The sequence below is a fragment of the Poecilia latipinna genome, unplaced genomic scaffold (assembly GCF_001443285.1).
Source record: "Poecilia latipinna isolate Pla-1442-1.1 unplaced genomic scaffold, P_latipinna-1.0 Scaffold14, whole genome shotgun sequence".
Taxonomy (NCBI): domain Eukaryota; kingdom Metazoa; phylum Chordata; class Actinopteri; order Cyprinodontiformes; family Poeciliidae; genus Poecilia; species Poecilia latipinna.
The window spans coordinates 186825-195219 of NW_015112630.1; the positions used below are offsets into that span (position 1 = coordinate 186825).

Sequence of the window (8395 nt, forward strand, 5' to 3'; positions counted from 1 at the left end):
ATAACATGATGGAAAGCTTAAAAAAGTCAATTTTACATAATACTGCCCCTTTAAAGAAATAATAATAAAAAAACAGAATTGTACAAAGCATCATCACAGTTATTCTGTCAAAGGGTGATAGATAAATTGTTACATAAAGAGTGTTCAAATGTAAATTAATTGAAAAGAAGCAAGTCTTACATTTTTAGGAAGCTTCAACTATAAAGTATTTTAAAGAATAAAATGACTGAGTGCATATGAAAAATAATCTTTTGTATCAAAACATTCCCTAAACACTCACCTTGAGATTATTAAAAATGATTAAAGCTGCCTCATGCTTGCATTCGTAGGAATAATTTATTGCTCTTTACATTTCTATCTTTCTTACTACATTGCCACACAGACATGTAGCAACACAGCATTGTCTTTCAATAAAAGACAATGAAAGTAGAGACGGACCAGAAAAAACTAATCAGCATTGTAGAACGGAGTAGATATTTACAGTGAGGTAATTATTTTTCCCCAGTTGACTCAACACTTTTATTGACGGTGCTGAAAAACACGATCTCTTTAAAGATTCTCCCTGGGGAAATTCTTTTTGCCTTGACCGTCCTGGTGGCTTACAGGCTTGTAATTGTGGGAATTGTGATGGAGGCTTCATGGTTCAGTCCCCACTGCAGCCAACCTCATGCAGTGACTCCTCCTGCTGTAGTATTGTTGCTTATAGTCATCTTCTATAAATTACAGTAAACATGCCTATGGTGCTCGTTTATCAGATTAAAATAACAAGCTTTCAGCAGGTCCATTCGAAAAATGCTTTATTTATTGGTTTGAAGTAATATTTAATCTAAAATGTTTTCTGTGCTACCATAAGCAAAAACAATCTTCATAATTAGCAGAAATATAATCTATAAAACATAAAGATAACTTATGTTTCACTTATTGAATTACGCCGCTGAAATAAATGAACTTCTCAATGACATTTGAGTATTTTAAATGGGTCTGTATATAATATGTATAATATAATATTTATATTTCAAAACATGCTTTTTTACATTTTTGGGTTAAAACAGTAAAACCTTGGCATTTCTATCTTATAACCGCCTAAGAACTTCCACATTTTAAGGCCTAGTCCAAACCTCATGTCATGTGTGTCAAACACAAGGACAAATCCAGCCACCAGAAGTTCCTGTGTGGCCCTTTAGACTGTAGAAACAGAACCTTCAATATTACAGTTGCCTGCTTAAATATTATTTTATCAGTTAAATCAGCAGTTTTGTCTACATGCCGCCTTTCATTAAGGTGAAAAGTTGTTTGATAACATTTCATTTCAAAGAGTTCTCATGAATGCAGGTAGCTATTTATTAATATTTTAACAGTTTGTTAATGTTTCGTCAATAGGTTCCGCTATAACTGGCCCTTTGAGGCCGATCTCGATCTTGATGTGGGTCCAAATGAAATCGAGTCTGACGCTCTTTCTGTCGGTCCATTAAGAGGCTCCTGGTGTTTCCATACACTCCCTGCTCATCCACCACAGGCTGCTACTCTGACCCTTACATCTGATCAGAAAGTGCTTAGTATGTATCATTACTGAATCTCATCTCTGAATTAAAAATGAGATCAGTCTGGTAGTGTAGGTGTTATTGTAAAGAAACTTTATGGTTTTGTCAACTTTTTAAAATCTAATTTATCCAACTTTTAGAAGTAAATAGATAAACATGACAGATCCTCGCTCTGTGATTTAAGGTTGGAAAACATCCAAAGTATATCCAGTCACATATCTATCCATCATCAGGGCTGTCCACTGAGTCCTCTGCTGTTTGGTACGGAGCACAGGGTCTCACTTTACTCTTATGACCTGTAACTCTTCCTCTCATTCAGTCTCACTGCCTTCTGTTCTGTTATTGATCCAGGATCTGGAAAACATTCAGACTCATTAGGTTCCAATCTAACAGAAAACAGGAGAAATTCTCTGAAATGATCTCATGTCAACTCTTTTTGAATGCAGGATTCTATGGTTTTTATCCACAGGTTCTACAAGTAATCAAACAACGCCACGCTAAACTTACATTTTTTTGAAGTGTGACTTGCAGACATTTCAACACGTTTTTGACATCTGGACTGATCAAGCACTCAGCTTTATTTCAATATCTAAACCTCCTGGACATGTTAAAATAATAGATTTGCTCAACAGTTTGTTTTTATTTTTCTTAAAAAGCAACAACAACAACAACAACAACAACAACAACAACAGCAACAAAAAAAAACACATCAGCACATCGTTCAGCATGTTAGACCCAGTTTAGGTTCAGTTCAACTTGAATTTAAAGTTGTTTCAATGGCAAAATTGTCTCTTTTTTATTTTTGTAAATGTTCCTTTAGTCAGCAAGTCAAAAGTCAGAAAAGCCAAATTTGTTAGAATCAAAGTGAAAAAGTGGCAAATAAAAGATTAAACATGTCAGATTGAATTAAATTAATGAGGAAATCATTACATTTATGAAGCATCTTTACATTTTTCCCTTCAAATTTTGGCAGGATTTTTTATTTTTTTTATATTTATCCAGATCTGGAAAATAGCAGAAACAGATTTCACACATTTCCAGGAGTTACAAGACTGTAGGAAACCTGAGAATATGCAGGATTTCAACAGTGATCAGGAAAAAATGCAGAGAAAAAAAAAGGAAAATTATTATTTATTATTTATATATTATTTATTTCTATTGTAAATGTCCTAGTTTCAAACATTCAATGCAACTTCCATATTGTTCATACATCAGTATGCAAATCGAGAAAATGTCTACCTAACAATGAGGTATGTTAAATTACCTTTTTAATTTAATGCTATTTTTTTAAATGTTTTAAATATTTATGTGCAAAGGTCACGCAGGTCACTCCTACAAGGTCAAATTGAACAAATTAAACTAGCATCTACAATTATTTGGAAAGACCTAAAAAGTATTTATTACTAAGAATAATAAAAAGAAAATTCTTTTTTAAAAATTAAACAAGTACTTTCTAAAAATAAATCTGTTTAAAAACTAAAGCCTTCCTCTGTTTTATTAAACTTTTTTTTTACAACGCAATTTCAAAATAGAGTTTTTCTACACCAGTGTTAAAATATTAACACCTCCAGGTAACTGAAACAATTTTTTATTGTGGACACTTTAACTGTTAATTAATTATTGAATATTCATTTGGATTTCGCTCATATTGCTACACCTGTCAATTAACAAGCATACCAGGCTTCCCCTTCCATACAGCTGAATGCCTGCTTCGCAAAAACAGTCAGTCAGAGCGGCTACGCAGAGAGACGGAGAAAGACGTCTTTTCTGGAGATTCGGACATAATGTGGCAGAAAAAAACCAACAAGCGTCCTGGGCCATTTCTGTCTAACGCGCATCCGTTTTGACAGGGGAAGCGTGTCCCGATGGCCTAACTATAACTTCTTATTTGTCGCTCTTCCATGAAAACGGGGGCAGAGAGAAAGGATGGCTTGGACAGACCTGAAACGACCGTAGTGACCCAAATTCCAATTTATGACCTTAAAATGCAGAAAAGCGTTCAATTGATGGCGACCGCGCTTCTTACGTGGGAATGATCGCAGGCTGCTGCAGCGGATCGCAGTGAATGAGATGGGATGAGTTCGGAATGAAAGCACTTGCAGAGATGCTGCAGTGATGATGCTATGGCTGGTAATTTTCCCTCTCGCAGCCAGGCCTTATAGGACAGCGCTGAGCCATCAATTCTCTCTGACCGATCAATGCTCCACAGCCCGCCGCTGCTCGGCTCTTACCGCGGATGATGGCCGGCGGCGGTGTCCTCGGTGTCAGATGCCGGAACAGACAGAGTGGCAGACGGGATCACAACGCTGCACGAAGCACACCGTCCCGCTGATGAATGAGGAGCAGTCAGACCGGTTCTGTCGGAGAACCACCGGAGACATTAGTCACAAGCCCCGCCCACTGAAAGCCCTACGTCACCGTTCGAGTGACGCTTCGGGTTCTCAGTGTTTCAATGTCATTCAATACCAAAGCAGCCATCCACTGTCCGGACTCAGACTGGGCTGCCGACAGCGGGCCGGGCCCACCATTAGCCTGCATCTCTGGTGTAAATGTCCAAAGAAACCAAAGATTTTAAATTAGGTATTAAAAACGCAAATATTAAAAACTGGAAATAAAATATTATTGTTTTATAAATGTCTGCTTTACAAATAAAAGCTGCATCTCGGTTTTTTTTTTCTGTATTCAGAACTGAAGTCTTCAATTTTTCATTAAAAAGTTAAATGAAATGTTGTCTCCATACTGGGACATCACAAGCATTTAAAAAAAGAGGGAAAAAAATTGAGCTATGCTCCCCAAAGCTGAGGGAAGCTATCTCACATTGTGCTTGGAAAATATTGCAAAATAAAAAATACACTTAGTTATTTGATTTAGGAATACATGTAATAACACGTATAAGGACTTAGTATCTGGTTTACAGGTTTTAAAACGATTCACATGTAATGTTAAGCGAACAAGAACAGATGAAGAAAAGCCGTTTGGTGGCTGATGGTCTTCATGTTGAAACCATTTCTGTTATTTACTGCTGCTACAAGCTGCAGTTCCAGTAAAACTCCAGACCCCATTATGACTGAAGTACTGAGGACATTCACACATGTGCAAAAACACATGTGTGAGAACCAAAATAAACAGAAGCAAGAGTTCTGACGGAAACTAAGAAGAGAGATCATATTTCTCCTATTTTAGCTTCACATCGCCGCCTCCTTAAGTGCAGAAGATCCCAGTTCCAGTCCATGAGGCAGACAGACACCCTGAATGCTTTTAAGGCTAAGCTTAAAACTTTCCTTTTTGATAAATATTATAATTAGACTGGCTTAGTTTAACTATAACTATAACTATCACAAGTTATAGTTAGACTTAGGGAGGACAAACTGACCCCACTTTCTTTGCTACTCTCCAATTTACATTTTCTCCCAGCTTCGTTTCTCCAGAAGCTCCATCTGGTCTGGCATTTGGTTCTGTGATAACGCTGCTGTTGACTAATTGTTCTCCTGCTATTAATTTTATACTTTTATGAACATAGAGCATACTCCTACATCAGCTCATCTCTTTCTTTTTTGTGCATTCTGCTCTGTTTTCTCAAACTTCCAGATGGTCGTGGCAGATGGTTGATCATACTGAGCCAGGTTCTGGTTCTGCTGGAGGTTTCTTCCTGTTAAAGGGGAGAATTTCCTCTCCACTATCACTACACGCATGCTCAGCATGAGGCGTCGCTTAAAGTCAATAACTCGACACAAGTAATTTTCTCTATGTTCTCATCCAGGAGGAGTGAACGCTGCAAGTCTATGACTCGATTCAGTATGGTGGGTTTCTTTAGATAGGAAGAGTGGAGATGCACAGAGCCATGTTGCTAGATGTCCACTGTGAAGTTTCCAGTCTGTGGTGGTTTGTGGTGCCACATCATCTGCTGGTTCTGGTCCGCCGTGTTTTCTGAAGAGCACAGTTTTTCTGGAAATCCTACAGCGTTTATCCTTTGCTGATAAGTTGTGTGGAGATGCTGGTTTTATTTTCTAGCCCCTCAGTGCCCACGCTGCCAAAGGTACGAAAAGCTGCTTCAGTGACCAAGGTGTTCTTGTTGTTGACTGGCCAGCAAACTCCCCTGACCTGAACCCCATAGAAAATCAATAGGCTGCTGTCAAGAGGAAGATGAGAGACATCTGACCAAACATTGATGACCTGAAGGCAGGTATCAGAGCAACCTGGGCTTCCATTCCATCTATCCAGTGCCACAGGATGATCGCCTCAATACAACAGTGTTTATATATATATTTTTTTTTTTCAATTTCAATTGGTATCCAGGTGTTTGTTGTTGCACACACCTTTCATGATCCATGAAAAACCCCACAGCTCCTGTGAAACCTCTCCTACTGTACATCATGGTGTTTTAGCAGTGAGGTTTACAACAGCACACTAGAGTAAACGTATAAAACTATGATTTCACAGGTTCCTCCTGATTAGGAAATTATGATCGACTATCTCTGGCCCCCATTTAGGGCCCCGTGATGACCTTGGGGAGTCATACTAATATAAAAAGCCAGGCAGGAAGGGGGGCTGGAAACATTTTTAAAAAAGTGGGTGACTCACAGGGCAAAATATTGACATCCATCCATCCATCCATCCATCCATCCATCCATCCATCCATCTTGTCGTACTCAAAGTGTGAACTAGAATATGAATTAGAAAGAAATACAAACAAAACAATAAACCAAAGGAAAGAGCCAAAAGGAAAACAACAAAAAAGTATAAACTAAATGTTGGTTCTCCATGTTTTATTCTATAAAATAGATTGATCTAAATGTTTGTCTAAGGCAGGGATGTCCAAAGTAGTGGTTTTAACACACCTGCATCAAATGATGGCTCATTAGAAGGCCTAAGGATAACATTGACTTGCTGAGGAGGTTGTTACCACCACCAGGGAGAGAACTAAAACATGCAGGATGCCGGCCCTCAAGGACCGACTGTGGACACTCCTGGTCTAAGGTAATGAATAGTTCATCCAGATAAACTAATAGGAGTTTCTCTAGATTCTAAGTTTGTTCTAATTCCTGGTCTGGGTTGAGTGAAGCATCCTGTGGATCTTTTTGTTTTAACTAAAAGGTTTTAATAAGTTCGATTCCCGGCAAGGGGTCTTTCTGCATGGAGTTTGCATGTTCTCCTTGTGCATGTGTGGGTTCTCTCCAGGTACTCCGACTTCCTCCCACAGTCCAAAAACATGACTGTCAGGTTAACTGGTCTCTCTAAATTCTCCCTAGGTGTGTGTGCATGGTTGTTTGTCCTGTCTGTCTCTGTGTTGCCCTGTGACAGACTGGCGACCGGTCCAGGGTGACCCCGCCTCTTGCTTGAAACATTCGCTGGAGATAGGCACCAGCACCCCTCCTTACCCCACTGAGGGACAAGGGTCCCATCACTAGTGGAACAAGTCAGCATCGGGCCGGGGGGCGGGGCCAATGACCGGGCCCCTAAAGAATGACTGGGCCCCTGACGTGTATCACCTACGCTGCTGGAAACCGTTGAATGGGGGGGCGGGATTGGGCCGCGTTTGTCGTTAGATTTTTACCCAGGAAGCACATCGACTAAACCGTGAGTGTAACAGTCACTGGGACTGACTATATTCCATTGAGGGAAAGTAATTTTAATATTAAATACACCCTTCTCAACAGGCGAGGGTGCACTTTCTCCGTCTATAATCAGACATTAAAGCGACTTGAAACCATTCCTCCCTCCCTGGCTCCTCCAGACCCGAGCCCCCATGGGCAGCCGCCCCCAAGCCTTCCCTATAGCTCCGCGCCTGGGTCCCATCCATCCAAAAATTGATTTTGATTGATTGATTCCTGTTTTGGGTTGAGTGAAATAAACTAATTGTTCCTGTTGTGGGTTGCTAGGCAGAATAAGAATAGGCAAACCAGGAGTTTTGCCTGTATAATCTAATAGGAGTTCATCTGGATATTTTTGTCCTAACTAGTAGTTTTGAAACCTGTTGTGGGTTGAGTGACATATACAAACTAGTGAAAATATTTCTTTTTATTTTCTTTTCTTGAGCTACTGTTCGTATTATCCACAAAGTGGGGTGACCTAATCTGAGTTGATTTAGTATATTTTTATGATTGTTTATGAGAATATGTTTGCATTTTGCAAAAACTCAATTTTTTAATTATTATTAAAGAGAACATTGTAACAATGCTTACAATAAAGATATAAGTGTGACCCAATTTGTTGTATGTATTGAAATGATTTTCTACAATTCGAAAGTACAGAGTAAAATATACAAATGTTAGCTGTCACTATTATGGCTGAAGATTAATGTTGATTCCAATACATAATATTTGCAGTCTATGATACTGATAAGTATAGATATCTATTTCTCAAAGATTTGTGATTCAATTTCAAAACAAAATATTGAGTAAATGTAAGAAAGGTAATTTGTGAGTATAATATGAGTTATATTGGAGGTTTTCTGTTAAATAAATGCAGATAAAGTACCTTAATTTAAAACAAAAATATCTGTTAAATTAAAGATTTTATGAAGGTCATCTAGTTTATAGATATAATGACATTTATTAAGCCTCTGGAGAGTACATGAGATAGTGTTCATATTAAGCGAACGTAATAATTATTTAACAGTGAATAAAAATGAGAAAATACATTCTAAAAGCTGATGTTTCTTTACATATTTTGTAGAATTGCCTGTGGGTTTGCAAAAGGGTTCCTCGCTCTGACGCTAATCTTGTTTTGGGGTCATGACATGGAAATGCTTGGGGACACCCTGTTTACATAAATAACAAAGAGTGAAACACGCACTCCCCCTGGTGGCTCCCTGTGAATAAAAGTTGGAATGCACAGTACTACACAAATTAAAT

At 38.5% G+C, this 8395-nt stretch overlaps 1 protein-coding gene across 2 annotated transcripts in view; it reads right to left on the reverse strand.

Moving 5' to 3' along the window:
- Window positions 1-3953, reverse strand: part of nat16 (N-acetyltransferase 16) — a 38552-nt gene extending 34599 nt beyond the window's left edge. For both annotated transcript variants that reach the window (XM_015031753.1, XM_015031762.1), the window contains exon 1: window positions 3773-3953. The gene's annotated coding sequence lies outside the window, so the exon portion shown is untranslated. The remainder of the gene's footprint in view (window positions 1-3772) is intronic.
- Window positions 3954-8395: the final 4442 nt, after the last annotated feature.